Genomic DNA, 20904 nt, shown 5'->3' with positions numbered 1-20904 from the left:
CATCTTATGATTCCTGCTACAGGGCTGAGGGCTCAAGGCTTTCCCTGCAGGGAAAGGAGTCAAGACGGCTGGGGATGTGGTCCCAGGCACCATAGGGTGTGCGAGAGGCTGGAGAGCAGAGTGAGCCCAGAGAGAATCCATCCCCACGCCCTCCCACCCAGCCCTGCCCACACCCCCAGAGCCCGTGCTGAGCCAGAGCAGGAGGTGTGCAGAGCATCCCGCTCACACTCGGGGCTGGAGCCTCCATGGGGATGCTCAGCTGGTGCTGAGGGTGCAGAGTGTGGTCAGGGCCAAGAGATTGCTGTCACTGGCAAAAGGATATGCAGATTTCCATGCAGACACTTGGGCAGTACATTCACGTGTGAGCTCAAGTTTGGGCTTTTCCAAGGGCCCTGGGTAGGCCAGGGGAGCAGCGCCTCCCTCTGTTTCCTCATTTATCAGATATTGCTGAACACCTCCTGTGTGCCAGTGAGTAATGCCCAGAGCAGACAGCACCCTCCTGAGGTGGACAGGTCATTCCAGCAGGGATGGGGCAGTGACACAGCCAGAGGAGGTTGTCAGGTTTCCCTGAAGAAGGGAAACGTGGTCACATCAGTGGTTGAAGGCTCCTCCCATGGAGGCTTTTGCCAGCCCCTCCTGGGCTGCCAGGCCCATCTGTGCCAGAACTGCCATACTGGGGGTGGACATTGGATGGGCTGGTCTATGGACAGGCACGGGCAGAGGGTACAAGACTGCAGCTCACTCAGGGGAGCCTTGGGAGGGCAGCATAGAGGGATAGGCCAGGCCTCTGATGCTGTTGCCCACCTGTCTCCCACAGTGCCATGTCCTCTGTCTTAAAGATCTGGCTGGAATTCTATTCCACCGATTTCCACGAGCCTCCAGAATTTCATTCTCTGAAGTTTCTTTCGGCCTATGTACATATCAGTATGCGAGGTTCAGAGGTGGAGCGTAAGGCTGATCTTCTTCTGGCGCAGCTGGAGAAGCCGGAGCACCTGGAGCCTAGTGAGGCGGAGACTGAGGGTGAGGAGGAAGAGGGTGGGTGCCTGTGCGGGTTTGGGGAGGGGCCTGGGCTGGGCCACACAGAGCAGAGTTTCCAGAAGCAGGCTGGGGACAGGGGCACTGAGTACTCAGAACAATCATACAGTGTTCTGCAGTGTGGGGAGACTTCCTGAGGCTGGGTCTCTGGACTTGGGCTTCTAGAAAGACAGTGTCATTGGATGAGACATAGAAACTCACATTGATATTTTCAATTGTTGTCTCTCCAGTTCCCGCTTCCGCCCAGGCTGAACAACTGTCCCAAGAGCTGCTGCCATGTTCGGCTCGAGTTCCAGCTCCAGCTCCACCTCCACTGCCAGAGGCAGAGCGAGAGCAAGATCCAGAGCAAGAGGTAGAGCAGGAACAAGATCCAGAGCAAGTGGTAGATCAGACGCAAGATCCAGAGCAGGAGCAACAGAAAGATCAAGAGAAAGATCAGGAGAAAGAGCAAGAGAAAGAGCAGGAGAAAGATCAAGATCCAGAGGTAGAGCTAGAGCAACCTGACATAACCGTTCCTGAAACATCAGAAGAATTAGAAGAAACACCAGCACCCAGGGCAGCCCTGGCTCCAGAGCTCCCACAAACACCCTCACCAGTCCCCACTCCAGATCTGTTCTTGCCCTTCCTTGACGCTGTGCTTCTCCTCATTTTTGTCTGTGTCCTGCATCTCCTCCAATTTTTTCATCTTTTATTTTCAATAATATCCCTTGTATAAAATAAAGTGTTTTTAATATTTTCAAAATTACCATTCAGTGGCATTAAGTACATTTCTAATATGGTGCAACCCTTACCACCGTCTAGTGATCGAACAGCTTCATCAACTCTGTAGCCATTAAGCTGTCACTCCCCATCCCGCCTCTCCCTGTCCCTGACTACCACTCCATTTTCTGTGTGTGTGAATTTACCTATCGTGGATTGTTCCTATCAGTACCGTTATATGTTATGTGGCCTTTTGTATCTGGCCGCATAATATGAGAAAGATCTGATTAATTTTCATTTTATGTTTTTAGTAAGAGGAAAATTACAGAAAAACCAAAGACTCTATGTAGAAACACAAAGCCCTGATAGTTATTATTGCCATAATCTTGAAATAGGAACTACTTTTGAATGACCAGAGAGCCAGAAGCCACTGAGGAAAATGCTGACTTTTCCTGGTCCAAACAAAAACCAGAATAATGTCAAAAGGTGAAAAGACAAACCCCAGACTGGAAAATTCTTCATGGGCAGAGAAAGGGTAGTATGCATCCTAGTTGTACGGAGAGTTCTCATTTATCCATAGGGACAAAGGACATATTCCTGCAGTTCCACAGGGAAGCAATTCATATGGCCAGTAAATGTCAGACATCCGCGGCCTCCCTAATGATTATGCACAGAAATTTGCTCACTATTCAGATAGCATTTGCCCCATCAGATGGGCAGGTCTGTATGTCTGGTGACGACCAGCTCTTGTGAGAATGAAGGAAGAAGAGGTCCCAGCAGATGCCCCAGGAGATGTGTTCATAGATACCCCTGTCGCAGGAGCCACTCAGCAGCTCCTACCAAAATGCCCACGTGTGTCCATGTGCCGGGCAGCAGTGATGCTAGGAAGTTACGCCACATATATATGTATTCTACCTATGTTAACCAATAGATTCAGTAAATCTAAACTTGAAAAATTCCAAAGAGTGATGTTTAGGGGACTTGTCAAATAACCTCAAAGTTAATATGAAAAAAAATTATGCGCAAAAATGCCCCCCAAAATGTTCAAGACATAAGAAGAACAATAATAATAAAAACAAAGAGGAAATTTGCTCCGTCTAATAAAATGTATTGCAAAGGAACATACTTGAAAGTGAATGAGATTGGCAAAGAATAAGCGAATAGTTCAGTGGAGTAAAAGTTTGAATTTTGAAACAGATTCTGGTATATGTGGAAAGGATTCAGATTACTTACGGGAAAGCACGTCATCATTACAGGGATTGAAATATTATTTACTTGGAAATTAAATCCAGTTATGCTTTTGCTAGGTACCGTTCACAAAATTAAATTTGAGATGAATTACTAACTTCAATATTTTGCAAAAGTATTAAGCATTAGAAGAAAGAAAAACACATAATAATTTCCACAGAAGCCAAAACTACTTTTGAGAAAATGTAAGACTCATAAATATCAAAACACTAGATAAAATAAGATTTGACCATACGTATTTGTATATTCCAAGATGGAGAAAAATGTGTTATGTGTATGTATTGTGAATTTAGAAAATCAAAAAGAATTAATTAAAAACCTATTACAAACAAGACGACTTACTAAACTAAAATTTACATGTTGCGATTTAGAAAAATTCACATATAAAATTAATAAATGTCTTATGTAATAACAATAACTATCTAGATTACATTACACAAATCAAGATTCCATTCTCAATAGCCACAAAATTGTTAAAATATTTGGCATAAAGCTAACAAGAACTCGACAAAGCCTGTTTAACTATGTGATTTAAGCATTAGAACACTCTTAAAACATACATACACAAACGATAGAGAAATGTCAGAGATATTTTCTTGGCCAGAAAGCCACATGATCCTAAGGATTTGATTTTCTCCTAAGTTATTTTATACGTGTGTCATGATCACATTAAAAATAGTCTCATTTGTTTCTTCACCTAGAACAAAATAAGATGATTATAAAATTTTGATGAAACATTAATCGTTCATCAGAAAAAAATGAGGAAACAAATCAAAAGGGAGGGGTAAGTCAACCAGAGATCGAAAAAAATTTTTTTTTATAAATTCTTCATTATCAAGACCATATGCAATTTGTTTATAAGTAAATATAAAACCTAATGAAAAAGAATGGAGAATTCAAAGAGATACCCAAGATTTATAGACATTTAGTATTTAAGAAAGATAGCATTTCAAATCACTGGTGAAAATATGCTGCTACTAATGTAGCAGCAGTTAACATGGATGACATAGCAGCAATTAATAAAGCAAAGCAAACTCAAACAAAAGGTAAATGCCACCAACTTGGTCAAAAGGACACGACAAAAAGTAATTACAAGCTATAATACTTAAAATGGTTGATCAATAATGTTTCAATTAAAAAAAAGCAAAAAAACAAAAAACCTCAAACTAGGATAATATCACTAATACAATGATGTGTGAAAAAATGAGATGGAAATGACCAACAAAATGAAATAAAAATGAACAAAATATATGAACAACCTAATAACACAAAAGGAAATTTAAATTGGCATCAATACTTAATTAGGTGCTTAAAATCCCTCATAGAGAACTCTGCATTTAAAATATATTGAAATACAAGTCTTCACCTATTAGATTTGCAAAATTTAATTTTTTGATAACAAACTTGTTAGTGAGACTGTGGGGATACAGGTATTATAATACATTGTGGTGGAATGCAAATGGTAGAGCCCATACGGAGCAGAAACTCGCAAAATTTAGCAAAATTATACTTGTATATTTACTATTTTACACTGTAACCCAATATTCAGGAATCTATATCATATGTAACCTTGAAAAATTATAAGGTGAGGTGTCGCCAAGATTGTTAATATGACAATACCTATTACTAAGGGTTGGAAACACCCCAAATTTTCATTCATAAGGTTTGCATGAATAATTAGGGTGCATTTTTACAATCATCATTTCTAAACACTGAGTGTAAAATGTTATGGAAAAAACGAACAAACTGAAGACAATGAAGAGATGTACATGTTCATAGATGAGAAAATAAGTAGGGAAAATATATTAATTCTTCCAAATAAATCTATAAATTTTGTTTATATATAAATAACAATTGACATTTTTTACGCAATTTGATAAATTACTAATTCTATATTTCATACGGTTGAATAAAGGCATAGAATAGAAAACTCAGTTTTGAAAAAGTACACAAGATACCGTCGCTCGTGGTGACCGTGTGGCTTTCATAGCACACGGCTCCGCGGTCAGGACTGTCACGAGGCGGACTGTGCCTGCCAGCCTGGGGCCGAGGAACCGCCAGGACCGTCGGCCGACGACAGCCCAGGCGGGTCCCTCTCACGGCTGTGCTCGGCGCCTCGTCAGCGCGGACCCCTTGCACCGACCTGGAGCGCCCGTGGGAATCCGTCGTGTCGCTGGAACCCGCTGTCATGGGCCGCAGAGGGGCGGGAGCAGGGAGTGGAGAGCGGCCGGTCGTGCGCTCCTGTCCCGGGCGCGCGGCCTGGGGGCGGCAGCTGCAGGCAGGGCCACCAGGAGGCGCCACGGAGAGCGCACCCCGCGACCGCGGCTTCCCGTCGGTGGCTCTGAGAGCCGCGCCCCGGCAGCTGCGGGGACGCGGCTGACAGTCCGGTGAGGATCGCGTGTCTTCTGTGAGCGGTGGCGTCTGCGCACGCGCACTGTCCCGGTTAGGGCGGCTGCTGTCACCACAGGTGAACACCTCAGGGACCCATGTGGTGCTCTGGACGACACCTCCTGGGAGCCGATGTCTACACTGCAGCCTCCGAGCAGTCGGGGTGGGTACGATCCCCCGTGGCCGTCACCAGGGCCCTGTCCCCTGTCCGGGTTTATGTCCTCTTCCTAGTGGGAGACGCCCCCCCATAGACTGCTAAGAAAACGGTCTTGGGCTGCTAAACGTCCAGAGGCCCGTCCTCGCCTTGTCAGACTCACGTTCGACGAGGAAAAGCGGAGATCGGAACCGACTCTGCACGAGACGCTGAAGGCCGGACTCCCCTGTCGTCTCCGTCTTGAGGCTCCTCTGCAGCATCCGTCCCCTGGACCCCCACACCCAGAGTTGACACGGTGTCCCCTGTGCTTCCCCAGTGCGGGGCGGCATGTGGACCCATCGTCACTCTCCACGTGGGGACCTCTGGGGACCTCCGGGACCTGTCCCTTCCTCCTTTCTCCCACGGTTCTCTCCTGCTGCCCATCTCCGCGGCTCTTCCTGGAGCGCGTGTTGTTCAGACACTGGCTCTGCGGACACGCACTTCCGTTTTCTCTCTCTCTCTTTCCCTTTTACTCCTTTTACTTTTATATGCTTTTTTTTTAATAGTATCTTTCTTGTTATCCTTTTGTCTTTTTGATCTAATCAGGCTTCCCCTGTGTTATTTTCTCACTTTTCTAGTGAGTTGTTTTCTAATTTAAATTTCAATACTTATGGGCCGCCCCATGGCGCACTGGGGAGAGAGCAGCGCTGGGAGCGCAGCGGCGCTGGCGCGGGTTCGGATCCCACATAGGGATGGCCGGTGCGCTCACTGGCTGAGCGCGGTGCAGGCGACACCACCCCTAGGGTTACAACCCCCTTAACTGTCACACACACACACACACACAAAACAAACAAGCAAACAAAAATTTCAACAGTTATATTTTTAATTTCTAAATGACCTCATGGTTATTTGATTCATCTTCTCCCTCTTCTACTTTAAGAATGTCTGTTCTTCGTCATTAAGTCCAATAGTTTCTCTCCTATAACTCTGAGGAAGTTAATGGTATTTTCTGTTTCCCTTGCATGATCTCTATTTCTTCCAATTCGCTTTTTCCTTTTCTGTTTGTTTGCTTTGGCCTGTTTCATATTAGAGGATTTGCTGAAACTAGAGGATTTGCTGAAACATCTGGGGCCCTTGGCATCTGCTCATGGTTAACAGGGCAGCACGGGAAAGTCTTGCTCGTGTGCTGTGGCTTCGTGGCCTGTGGGTGACTCTGTGAGGTTCTTTGACTGGGTTCTTGACTGAGGTGCCCAAATCAGCAGAGTGTGTACTGAAGAACTGGACCCCAAGGCCAGATGACATGCGTTTGGATTTTTTTTTAATTTTACAAGTTTCCATGACAATTCCTAACGTATATTAATGCTGAGCACACCAAAGACTGTTAACACTAGGTATTCATGCCATCGTCAGTCACATAAAGGACACCTACAAATTTAGGATACAGAACTTCCACCAAATAGTCATTTAATACCCGTTATTTGAAACCAAGTGTTTCGTGGACATACGAATTAGAGAGCATCTGGCTTCTTTAAGGGGTAAACAGTGAGGTGGAGCTGAAGATGGAGAGAAGCCCAGAGAGGGGACTAGGAACGTGACAAGTTTGACTTCGCATCTCATAGGCACTTTTCACTTCATTTCTCTCCATTCATAGCACATGCTAAGTGTAATCACAAGATCGGCGCCTCAGCTTGGTTGAGTTGAAGTCAATGCAAGTCCTAGTTCAAAGAGGCCCTGAGTCTTCTGCTTGGGAGCCAGTCCACACCATGACAGACAGATGTGATGGGTTTGAATCGTTAGCAGGGTTGAAGTTGTCCAGGAGAACATGGGAAAATGAAAATTCTGAGAAGAAAGGAGGGAAGCATCTAAAACTACCATGGAGCAGGGCCGGCCCGTGCGCACTTGGAGAGTGTTGTGCTGACAGCACCAGGGCCACGGGTTCGGATCTCTACGGAGGGATGGCTGATTGGCTCACTTGGGAGAGCGTGGTGCTGACAACACCACATCAAGGGATAGGATCCCCTTACCGGTCATCTTTTAAAAAAAAAAAAAAAAGTAATCTTTTTCAACTGAATAACTTGTCTCCATTGCTTTTTATTATAGAATAAGAGGTGGTTCTGTGTTAAGTATTTTGGCACTTGGAAATAATAAAACCAAAATTAGAAATGGAATGTAGTTCTAAAACCTCATCAAATTACAGTGATAGCTATAGTAATCAAATCCATAAAAGATTCTTAAGTAATTATGACACTCAAAATTCAGAGCTACATGCAAAGTCACAAATATATTTAAAGTTAAAACGCATAGCAATATTAAAAACTTAGCAGCACAGTCACCTCCCTTGCCTTGCTGTATGTATCAATCCTTTCAAAGAAGCAGCCTCTCCTAAAGCAATTGTCATTTCACTAAATTGATCACCTGCCTCAAACTCCTTGACATTTGAAACTATTCTTCCAGAGTCATCATTTTAATTTCCCTCCCATGACTTGGAATTACCAGCCTCAATACATTTGCATTGTTCCCTGTACGATTCCACAAGGGGGGACAAAAAGCCTACCCTTGCCTTATCTGTGAGCATCTTTTTTCCTTGCAATCAGCTTATTCTCCATAGCAGCAGAGTATCTCTCTGTTGCATATTATTCCAATATGATCATGTATAGGCTGGCTGGTAGCTCAGCTGGTTAGTGCACAGCCTCGTATCACCAAGGTCAAGGGTGTGGATCCCTATATTGGCCAGCCACACACACACACAAAGATTCCAATATGATCATATATTTATTTACCTAATAGGAGCAGATGACACTGTTTTTGTTTTGTTTTGCTTTTTAATTAAATAAACTTGAAAAATATCTGTTTATTTCAGACCTCTAGAATTTTCTAGGGCTTACTAAGGTTTATCAATTTCTCTCTTGTAAACACACACATACACAGAGTACCTAGAACCCAAGTTGGAAGTTACAGCAGAAAGAAGATACTACATAGGCACAAAAAGAACAGCAAGAAAACTCCAATTCTGATGTTTTACAGGAATGATTTTTCCCTTTGCAAAACATGTGTTCTTTCCATTTCTTTGCCTCTTGTAACTTAACATGTCACCCCTCCCCCAAATATCATCTACTTTCCACTCAACTTACTTGCTTTAATGCTCTTCGTTTTTAAAAGTCAAGCTCATTTGCCACTTTCTGCAAAATAGCTTCTCTCAATTCTCAAAAAAGTAATCATTGTCCATTTTCTACTCAGCATCGTTCCAGAGCCTCCCCCAATATTGTTGACATGCTCCTCAATACCACGTTTTTAAATGATAGTCCTAAACATAAAAGAAAAGCACCTCGATGGTCATATTGTTTGGATCATTTCTTTTGTCATGGGTGTCAGAATTTTTCACAGATTTTTTTATCATTCAGTTGCATGCCAGGACAAATGAACCATAATTTTCTAGTAATGTTTAAAAAATTTGTAATCATCTTCTAGCTAAGATGTCATGAGAACCCCTTTCCTCCCTACACATGTGTACATATCTGCATCCCCTATTCCTAGGGGGATTCTGCAGGAGATGAAGGGAGAGGGCTCCCTTGACTAGTGCGGGTGCCCAAGGTCAGCATGCTGCGGTGTCACTTTCCTGGGATTGCCTGTGACACTGCTATCAAGGCCATGCACAGAAGCAAGAGGAATGTGTTGGCCAGAGAAGGAAGACCCAGTGGGCTACCTTAGGGGTTCAGAGGTGTCCCCTGAGACTGAGAGTGAAGAAACCCACAGTAAGTAGGACAATCAAGGAGGCTAAAGTGAACGGCAGAAGTCAAGGCAGGATGTTGTGCCCAGGCAGTTCCTGGCTGAAGGAAGTGGTCGGCAGACAGAATTAAAGGGCTGGCAGGTTATCAGGCAGCATGTTCATGGTGACCTTCCATCTGGGTATTCTTGATGAATCCTGTTTCACATGTTTCCAGACAATTCATTCATCAGTACTTGGCACCTATTACTTGCCAGGTGCTGGGCTGGGGGCCTGGAATAGGGGCAGACCGAGGTGTAGACTCTGCTCCTGGGTTGCTGACTGTCAGGTGAGGGGGACTAAGGATCATGACATAATGCAGAGTGATAACATGTGTAGGTAGAGCACCAGGTAATAAAATCATAGACTCTTCTCAAGTGCAGCACTTCAGGGAGTATTTATGGAGCCCCCGTGTTAGGCCCTTCCTGGATTCTGCACACAATATAGTGATAGAGTTGCTGTCTCCCAGGACCAGTAGGCTGTGGGCTGGGATAGTGTTGACAGCAATGGATCTACATCACAGCAATGGATGTGTGTCTGGTGTAAAGAAAATGGGGTGTGAAGCCAAAGTATGGGGGTGGAATCCTGATTGTGTCAACAATGGATATTTTATACAATTTGAAAAGAATTGCTGAACATATATCTGCATACTTTCATCTAATGGAGATATAAAGTTATTCCATACATGGAATCTTCCTCAATTCTAGTTATGTTTGCATTGAACATGAGCACTTATCCCTGCCATTCAATGATTTTGAAAATAGGATTTGAATTTGTGAATAGTATTTCTTACTTACTTACATCTTACACATCAGTTACATGTTGCCGTCATCTTAATGGACCAAACGCCTCTGGTTCTTCTCTGCAAATGGTGTTCATTTCCTACCATCTTCAGGTAGCTTCCTAATCTAGAATATTCTGATGGCCTCCTAGATCACTTTACCCTTTCCTCTCTTAGAATGTCAGCCACTCGATAGCACGTCTTCTCCTCTTTCTTATCCTGGGATCATCTCCCAAGCCAGGGTGCAGCTGAATCAGCTCTTTCTCCAGCTCTCGGCACCATGCTTGGCATATGGTGGATACAAACAGAGAGAACAGAGGAGACAGAGCACAAGACTCTAGAGACAGGCGTGTTACCATGACATTTAGAAAGTGACATCTTCTCACTTTTGATACTGTATTGGTTAGAAGTGAGTCACTAAGTCCAGTCCACACTGCAGGGCAGGGGATTACGTGAGGATGTGTGCAGCAGATGGTGGGGACCACTGGGAGCCCCTGAGGAGTCGCCAACCACACAGACAGAGATGTGGCACTTGAGTCCAAACCTAAATACACACGAAGCCATTGTAAGGTTTTATGGAGGAAAGCAGTATGTGAATGCATGAAATTCCAACTGTTGCATGGTGCGGACAGGGAAAACAGACCAAGAGCAAAAGTGACATTTTCAAGATTATATGACAGGAACCAGACCTGTCGTTAGTCGTATTCCATGCTACCTTCCACACCGTCGTGGATTTTATCTCTAGTCTTGTTTATTAGCTGCATGTGACACCGGCCATAGGTTTCAGAGATGTTTTCTCACACATGCCTGATGCCATCCCTAGGAAGAAGATGCTAGAAAGATCCCCACTGTGCAAAAGGGGAGACTGGGGAGGTCATGAGAGTGACAATGGCTTGTCCAGGGTCACATAAAGTGATAAGAAGCAGGAGCTGGGGATGACCCTACGTGTATCTCCTCTGAGCTGTGACGCTGGCTGCACCCAGGCCTTGCACAGGGGTGTGGTCAGGCAGTGTTGGTGGAAGTGTGGGCAATAGAGAGAGTTCATGGGGAAGGAGGGTCAGCAGACAGGTACCCAGAGGGGCATTTCCAGTCTTGTACACAGAGGAGGGGCTCAGGAAATGAGGTATCAGGAAGTGACTTCACTTCCTTGACGACAGACCCCAACAGAACTCGGAACTCGGTAACCTGGCACCCACATTCTATACCCAGCCCCTTCCCCAGCTCACTTGGCCACAGGCAGAGTGAGATGTTGTGCTGTATCCCGAGGTCCCGGGGCCGGAGCCCCAGGAAGCCCTGTGCTGAGAGGCTTGTCCAATGCTTCCGGCGCTGGTTCAGCCCTCGCCCTCGACCCCTGTGGCCGTCTGGGACGAGGTCCCCAAAGGTAATGTCAGGTGGCCCAGAGGAGGTTGGGCAAGGCCAGGCCAGCACTATGAGCCTCCCTGGGTGACCGCAGCCCCTCCTCCTGAGTGTGTGGGGAACGGGGACATGGGACACCCTCCCAGGGCAGGGGCAGAGGGTGGGGGGTTTATAAACCTGCTGGTCCTGGTGTGTTCACACCTCAGGTCTGGCTGGAGGGTGAACGGGGACTGCCGGGGTGGCAACCACCACCCTGTACATTAACCCTGGGCCCTCAGGCTGTCTTCTCATGTCCTCCCTGGGGTTAAGACTGGCCTCCAGCCCCTGCCCTCCTTGGGGTTCACGGTGCTGTCACTGTGTATCTCTCCCCTGTCCTGTCCTAGAGTGAAGACACATCTTCATTGAGCTCAGATGCCACCCACATGGTGTGGCCTGTCCCGGCACGCACCCTGAAGAAGCGGGTCGAGCACCTGGTGCCTGCTGTCTTGGGTGGTGACCAATCTTATGTCCACCTGTTTCTGTCAACCTACAGGAACTTTGCCAGTCCCCGGCATGTGCTGCACCTGCTTTTCCTCAGGTGAGCACTCAGGCCCTGGATCACACAGTGTCACTAGGCCGCCTCCCAGCTGTGAGTCTTAGGACTGTCACCACACCCCTCTGAGCCTCAGTTTCCTCCTGTGTTCAGTGGGTGGTCACAGGAACAAGCTCCAGTGGGTCCCCCATGGAAAGTGCTGCTCCTGAGTCCAGCCCTGTGGAAGGTCTGCTGGAGGGGCCACGGTCGTCCTCATTCAGGATTCCTGACACCCCCACGAGGAAGTCTCTGTCACCCCCTCACAGACCTCGTTGACTTGGGCTTCACTGTTTTCACATTTTTACAGGAAATTTGAGATTCTATCTGTAGGCTTCTGGGTGTATTCAAAGCAGGGAGACCAGAGGCGGGCAGAGCGGCTTCAGGTGCACCCAGATATCTTGGGAGGAGTTGGTTGGGGTTCATTCCTTCAACAAACATAGGTGAAGCCACACTATGTGCAGTCACTTTCTGGGCACTGACCATGATCCAATGAACCGAGGAGACTGCATTCCCTGCCCTCCTGGGCTTCCATTCTAGTCAGAGGTGAGACAGTCACAGTAGACATGAGAAGCAGGTAGTGCCACCGTATGGTAGATTTGACACACTCCTGACCTCCTCTAGGTATGGAAACATGATTACTGATTGTCAAGGGGATGGCGAATCCCTGGAGCAGCTAAAATGGTAAGTGGGGTTTAGGTGCAGAAGGAGGGGCTCCCATCTCCACACAACTGCGTGTGGTCTGCGGGGGCCTGTGGGTGGGGGGCTGGCAGAACTCTGGCTCTCACACATCTTATGATTCCTGCTACAGGGCTGAGGGCTCAAGGCTTTCCCTGCAGGGAAAGGAGTCAAGACGGCTGGGGATGTGGTTCCAGGCACCATAGGGTGTGCGAGAGGCTGGAGAGCAGAGTGAGCCCAGAGAGAATCCATCCCCACACCCTCCCACCCAGCCCTGCCCACACCCCCAGAGCCCGTGCTGAGCCAGAGCAGGAGGTGTGCAGAGCATCCCGCTCACACTCGGGGCTGGAGCCTCCATGGGGATGCTCAGCTGGTGCTGAGGGTGCAGAGTGTGGTCAGGGCCAAGAGATTGCTGTCACTGGGAAAAGGATATGCAGATTTCCATGCAGACACTTGGGCAGTACATTCACGTGTGAGCTCAAGTTTGGGCTTTTCCAAGGGCCCTGGGTAGGCCAGGGGAGCAGCGCCTCCCTCTGTTTCCTCATTTATCAGATATTGCTGAACACCTCCTGTGTGCCAGTGAGTAATGCCCAGAGCAGACAGCACCCTCCTGAGGTGGACAGGTCATTCCAGCAGGGATGGGGCAGTGACACAGCCAGAGGAGGTTGTCAGGTTTCCCTGAAGAAGGGAAACGTGGTCACATCAGTGGTTGAAGGCTCCTCCCATGGAGGCTTTTGCCAGCCCCTCCTCGGCTGCCAGGCCCATCTGTGCCAGAACTGCCATACTGGGGGTGGACATTGGATGGGCTGGTCTATGGACAGGCACGGGCAGAGGGTACAAGACTGCAGCTCACTCAGGGGAGCCTTGGGAGGGCAGCATAGAGGGATAGGCCAGGCCTCTGATGCTGTTGCCCACCTGTCTCCCACAGTGCCATGTCCTCTGTCTTAAAGATCTGGCTGGAATTCTATTCCACCGATTTCCACGAGCCTCCTGAATTTCATTCTCTGAAGTTTCTTTCGGCCTATGTACATATCAGTATGCGAGGTTCAGAGGTGGAGCGTAAGGCTGATCTTCTTCTGGCGCAGCTGGAGAAGCCGGAGCACCTGGAGCCTAGTGAGGCGGAGACTGAGGGTGAGGAGGAAGAGGGTGGGTGCCTGTGCGGGTTTGGGGAGGGGCCTGGGCAGGGCCACACAGAGCAGAGTTTCCAGAAGCAGGCTGGGGACAGGGGCACTGAGTACTCAGAACAATCATACAGTGTTCTGCAGTGTGGGGAGACTTCCTGAGGCTGGGTCTCTGGACTTGGGCTTCTAGAAAGACAGTGTCATTGGATGAGACATAGAAACTCACATTGATATTTTCAATTGTTGTCTCTCCAGTTCCCGCTTCCGCCCAGGCTGAACAACTGTCCCAAGAGCTGCTGCCATGTTCGGCTCGAGTTCCAGCTCCAGCTCCACCTCCACTGCCAGAGGCAGAGCGAGAGCAAGATCCAGAGCAAGAGGTAGAGCAGGAACAAGATCCAGAGCAAGTGGTAGATCAGACGCAAGATCCAGAGCAGGAGCAACAGAAAGATCAAGAGAAAGATCAGGAGAAAGAGCAAGAGAAAGAGCAGGAGAAAGATCAAGATCCAGAGGTAGAGCTAGAGCAACCTGACATAACCGTTCCTGAAACATCAGAAGAATTAGAAGAAACACCAGCACCCAGGGGAGCCCTGGCTCCAGAGCTCCCACAAACACCCTCACCAGTCCCCACTCCAGATCTGTTCTTGCCCTTCCTTGACGCTGTGCTTCTCCTCATTTTTGTCTGTGTCCTGCATCTCCTCCAATTTTTTCATCTTTTATTTTCAATAATATCCCTTGTATAAAATAAAGTGTTTTTAATATTTTCAAAATTACCATTCAGTGGCATTAAGTACATTTTTAATATGGTGCAACCCTTACCACCGTCTAGTGATCGAACAGCTTCATCAACTCTGTAGCCATTAAGCTGTCACTCCCCATCCCGCCTCTCCCTGTCCCTGACTACCACTCCATTTTCTGTGTGTGTGAATTTACCTATCGTGGATTGTTCCTATCAGTACAGTTATATGTTATGTGGCCTTTTGTATCTGGCCGCATAATATGAGAAAGATCTGATTAATTTTCATTTTATGTTTTTAGTAAGAGGAAAATTACAGCAAAACCAAAGACTCTATGTAGAAACACAAAGCCCTGATAGTTATTATTGCCATAATCTTGAAATAGGAACTACTTTTGAATGACCAGAGAGCCAGAAGCCACTGAGGAAAATGCTGACTTTTCCTGGTCCAAACAAAAACCAGAATAATGTCAAAAGGTGAAAAGACAAACCCCAGACTGGAAAATTCTTCATGGGCAGAGAAAGGGTAGTATGCATCCTAGTTGTACGGAGAGTTCTCATTTATCCATAGGGACAAAGGACATATTCCTGCAGTTCCACAGGGAAGCAATTCATATGGCCAGTAAATGTCAGACATCCGCGGCCTCCCTAATGATTATGCACAGAAATTTGCTCACTATTCAGATAGCATTTGCCCCATCAGATGGGCAGGTCTGTATGTCTGGTGACGACCAGCTCTTGTGAGAATGAAGGAAGAAGAGGTCCCAGCAGATGCCCCAGGAGATGTGTTCATAGATACCCCTGTCGCAGGAGCCACTCAGCAGCTCCTACCAAAATGCCCACGTGTGTCCATGTGCCGGGCAGCAGTGATGCTAGGAAGTTACGCCACATATATATGTATTCTACCTATGTTAACCAATAGATTCAATAAATCTAAACTTGAAAAATTCCAAAGAGTGATGTTTAGGGGACTTGTCAAATAACCTCAAAGTTAATATGAAAAAAAATTATGTGCAAAAATGGCCCCCAAAATGTTCAAGACATAAGAAGAACAATAATAATAAAAACAAAGAGGAAATTTGCTCCGTCTAATAAAATGTATTGCAAAGGAACATACTTGAAAGTGAATGAGATTGGCAAAGAATAAGCGAATAGTTCAGTGGAGTAAAAGTTTGAATTTTGAAACAGATTCTGGTATATGTGGAAAGGATTCAGATTACTTAGGGGAAAGCACTTCATCATTACAGGGATTGAAATATTATTTACTTGGAAATTAAATCCAGTTATGCTTTTGCTAGGTACCGTTCACAAAATTAAATTTGAGATGAATTACTAACTTCAATATTTTGCAAAAGTATTAAGCATTAGAAGAAAGAAAAACACATAATAATTTCCACAGAAGCCAAAACTACTTTTGAGAAAATGTAAGACTCATAAATATCAAAACACTAGATAAAATAAGATTTGACCATACGTATTTGTATATTCCAAGATGGAGAAAAATGTGTTATGTGTATGTATTGTGAATTTAGAAAATCAAAAAGAATTAATTAAAAACCTATTACAAACAAGACGACTTACTAAACTAAAATTTACATGTTGCGATTTAGAAGAATTCACATATAAAATTAATAAATGTCTTATGTAATAACAATAACTATCTAGATTACATTACACAAATCAAGATTCCATTCTCAATAGCCACAAAATTGTTAAAATATTTGGCATAAAGCTAACAAGAACTCAACAAAGCCTGTTTAACTATGTGATTTAAGCATTAGAACACTCTTAAAACATACATACACAAACGATAGAGAAATGTCAGAGATATTTTCTTGGCCAGAAAGCCACATGATCCTAAGGATTTGATTTTCTCCTAAGTTACTTTATACGTGTGTCATGATCACATTAAAAATAGTCTCATTTGTTTCTTCACCTAGAACAAAATAAGATGATTATAAAATTTTGATGAAACATTAATCGTTCATCAGAAAAAAATGAGGAAACAAATCAAAAGGGAGGGGTAAGTCAACCAGAGATCGAAAATTTTTTTTTTTATAAATTCTTCATTATCAAGACCGTATGCAATTTGTTTATAAGTAAATATAAAACCTAATGAAAATGAATGGAGAATTCAAAGAGATACCCAAGATTTATAGACATTTAGTATTTAAGAAAGATAGCATTTCAAATCACTGGTGAAAATATGCTGCTACTAATGTAGCAGCAGTTAACATGGATGACATAGCAGCAATTAATAAAGAAAGCAAACTCAAACAAAAGATAAATGCCACCAACTAGGTCAAAAGGACACGACAAAAAGTAATTACAAGCTATAATACTTAAAATGGTTGATCAATAATGTTTCAATTAAAAAAAAGCAAAAAAACAAAAAACCTCTTAAACTAGGATAATATCACTAATACAATGATGTGTGAAAAAATGAGATGGAAATGACCAACAAAATGAAATAAAAATGAACAAAATATATGAACAACCTAATAACACAAAAGGAAATTTACATTGGCATCAATACTTAATTAGGTGCTTAAAATCCCTCATAGAGAACTATACATTTAAAATATATTGAAATACAAGTCTTCACCTATTAGATTTGCAAAATTTAATTTTTTGATAACAAACTTGTTAGTGAGACTGTGGGGATACAGGTATTATAATACATTGTGGTGGAATGCAAATGGTAGAGCCCATACGGAGCAGAAACTCGCAAAATTTAGCAAAATTATACTTGTATATTTACTATTTTACACTGTAACCCAATATTCAGGAATCTATATCATATGTAACCTTGAAAAATTATAAGGTGAGGTGTCGCCAAGATTGTTAATATGACAATACCTATTACTAAGGGTTGGAAACACCCCAAATTTTCATTCATAAGGTTTCCATGAATAATTAGGGTGCATTGTTACAATCATCATTTCTAAACACTGAGTGTAAAATGTTATGGAAAAAACGAACAAACTGAAGACAATGAAGAGATGTACATGTTCATAGATGAGAAAATAAGTAGGGAAAATATATCAATTCTTCCAAATAAATCTATAAATTTTGTTTATATATAAATAACAATTGACATTTTTTACGCAATTTGATAAATTACTAATTCTATATTTCATACGGTTGAATAAAGGCATAGAATAGAAAACTCAGTTTTGAAAAAGTACACAAGATACCGTCGCTCGTGGTGACCGTGTGGCTTTCATAGCACACGGCTCCGCGGTCAGGACTGTCACGAGGCGGACTGTGCCTGCCAGCCTGGGGCCGAGGAACCGCCAGGACCGTCGGCCGACGACAGCCCAGGCGGGTCCCTCTCACGGCTGTGCTCGGCGCCTCGTCAGCGCGGACCCCTTGCACCGACCTGGAGCGCCCGTGGGAATCCGTCGTGTCGCTGGAACCCGCTGTCATGGGGCACAGAGGGGCGGGAGCAGGGAGTGGAGAGCGGCCGGTCGTGCGCTCCTGTCCCGGGCGCGCGGCCTGGGGGCGGCAGCTGCAGGCAGGGCCACCAGGAGGCGCCACGGAGAGCGCACCCCGCGACCGCGGCTTCCCGTCGGTGGCTCTGAGAGCCGCGCCCCGGCGGCTGCGTGGACGCGGCTGACAGTCCGGTGAGGATCGCGTGTCTTCTGTGAGCGGTGGCGTCTGCGCACGCGCACTGTCCCGGTTAGGGCGGCTGCTGTCACCACAGGTGAACGCCTCAGGGACCCATGTGGTGCTCTGGACGACACCTCCTGGAAGCCGATGTCTACACTGCAGCCTCCGAGCAGTCGGGGTGGGTACGATCCCCCGTGGCCGTCACCAGGGCCCTGTCCCCTGTCCGGGTTTATGTCCTCTTCCTAGTGGGAGACGCCCCCCCATAGACTGCTAAGAAAACGGTCTTGGGCTGCTAAACGTCCAGAGGCCCGTCCTCGCCTTGTCGGACTCACGTTCGACGAGGAAAAGCGGAGATCGGAACCGACTCTGCACGAGACGCTGAAGGCCGGACTCCCCTGTCGTCTCCGTCTTGAGGCTCCTCCGCAGCGTCCGTCCCCTGGACCCCCACACCCAGAGTTGACACGGTGTCCCCTGTGCTTCCCCAGTGCGGGGCGGCGTGTGGACCCATCGTCACTCTCCACGTGGGGACCTCTGGGGACCTCCGGGACCTGTCCCTTCCTCCTTTCTCCCACGGTTCTCTCCTGCTGCCCATCTCCGCGGCTCTTCCTGGAGCGCGTGTTGTTCAGACACTGGCTCTGCGGACACGCACTTCCGTTTTCTCTCTCTCTCTTTCCCTTTTACTCCTTTTACTTTTATATGCTTTTTTTTTAAATAGTATCTTTCTTGTTATCCTTTTGTCTTTTTGATCTAATCAGGCTTCCCCTGTGTTATTTTCTCACTTTTCTAGTGAGTTGTTTTCTAATTTAAATTTCAACACTTATGGGCCGCCCCGTGGCGCACTCCGGAGAGAGCGGCGCTGGGAGCGCAGCGGCGCTGCCGCGGGTTCGGATCCCACATAGGGATGGCCGGTGCGCTCACTGGCTGAGCGCGGTGCAGGCGACACCACCCCTAGGGTTACAACCCCCTTAACTGTCACACACACACACACACACACAAAACAAACAAGCAAACAAAAATTTCAACAGTTATATTTTTAATTTCTAAATGACCTCATGGTTATTCGATTCATCTTCTCCATCTTCTACTTTAAGAATATCAGTTCTTCGTCATTAAGTCCAATAGTTTCTCTCCTATAACTCTGAGGAAGTTAATGGTATTTTCTGTTTCCCTTGCATGATCTCTATTTCTTCCAATTCGCTTTTTCCTTTTCTGTTTGTTTGCTTTGGCCTGTTTCATATTAGAGGATTTGCTGAAACTAGAGGATTTGCTGAAACATCTGGGGCCCTTGGCATCTGCTCATGGTTAACAGGGCAGCACGGGAAAGTCTTGCTCGTGTGCTGTGGCTTCGTGGCCTGTGGGTGACTCTGTGAGGTTCTTTGACTGGGTTCTTGACTGAGGTGCCCAAATCAGCAGAGTGTGTACTGAAGAACTGGACCCCAAGGCCAGATGACATGCGTTTGGATTTTTTTTTAATTTTACAAGTTTCCATGACAATTCCTAACGTATATTAATGCTGAGCACACCAAAGACTGTTAACACTAGGTATTCATGCCATCGTCAGTCACATAAAGGACACCTACACATTTAGGATACAGAACTTCCACCAAATAGTCATTTAATACCCGTTATTTGAAACCAAGTGTTTCGTGGACATACGAATTAGAGAGCATCTGGCTTCTTTAAGGGGTAAACAGTGAGGTGGAGCTGAAGATGGAGAGAAGCCCAGAGAGGGGACTAGGAACGTGACAAGTTTGACTTCGCATCTCATAGGCACTTTTCACTTCATTTCTCTCCATTCATAGCACATGCTAAGTGTAATCACAAGATCGGCGCCTCAGCTTGGTTGAGTTGAAGTCAATGCAAGTCCTAGTTCAAAGAGGCCCTGAGTCTTCTGCTTGGGAGCCAGTCCACACCATGACAGACAGATGTGATGGGTTTGAATCGTTAGCAGGGTTGAAGTTGTCCAGGAGAACATGGGAAAATGAAAATTCTGAGAAGAAAGGAGGGAAGCATCTAAAACTACCATGGAGCAGGGCCGGCCCGTGCGCACTTGGAGAGTGTGGTGCTGACAGCACCAGGGCCACGGGTTCGGATCCCTATGGAGGGATGGCTGATTGGCTCACTTGGGAGAGCGTGGTGCTGACAACACCACATCAAGGGATAGGATCCCCTTACCGGTCATCTTTTAAAAAAAAAAAAAAAAAGTAATCTTTTTCAACTGAATAACTTGTCTCCATTGCTTTTTATTATAGAATAAGAGGTGGTTCTGTGTTAAGTATTTTGGCACTTGGAAATAATAAAACCAAAATTAGAAATGGAATGTAGTTCTAAAACCTCATCAAATTACAGTGATAGCTATAGTAATCAAATCCATAAAAGATTCTTAAGTAATTATGACACTCAAAATTCAGAGCTACATGCAAAGTCACAAATATATTTAAAGTTAAAACGCATAGCAATATTAAAAACTTAGCAGCACAGTCACCTCCCTTGCCTTGCTGTATGTATCAATCCTTTCAAAGAAGCAGCCTCTCCTAAAGCAATTGTCATTTCACTAAATTGATCACCTGCCTCAAACTCCTTGACATTTGAAACTATTCTTCCAGAGTCATCATTTTAATTTCCCTCCCATGACTTGGAATTACCAGCCTCAATACATTTGCATTGTTCCCTGTACGATTCCACAAGGGGGGACAAAAAGCCTACCCTTGCCTTATCTGTGAGCATCTTTTTTCCTTGCAATCAGCTTATTCTCCATAGCAGCAGAGTATCTCTCTGTTGCATATTAT

This window comes from Cynocephalus volans, chromosome 5, assembly GCF_027409185.1.
Source record: "Cynocephalus volans isolate mCynVol1 chromosome 5, mCynVol1.pri, whole genome shotgun sequence".
NCBI classification, from domain to species: domain Eukaryota; kingdom Metazoa; phylum Chordata; class Mammalia; order Dermoptera; family Cynocephalidae; genus Cynocephalus; species Cynocephalus volans.
The sequence above is the reverse complement of the archived record's forward strand: the minus strand, read 5'-3'. Positions refer to the sequence as shown.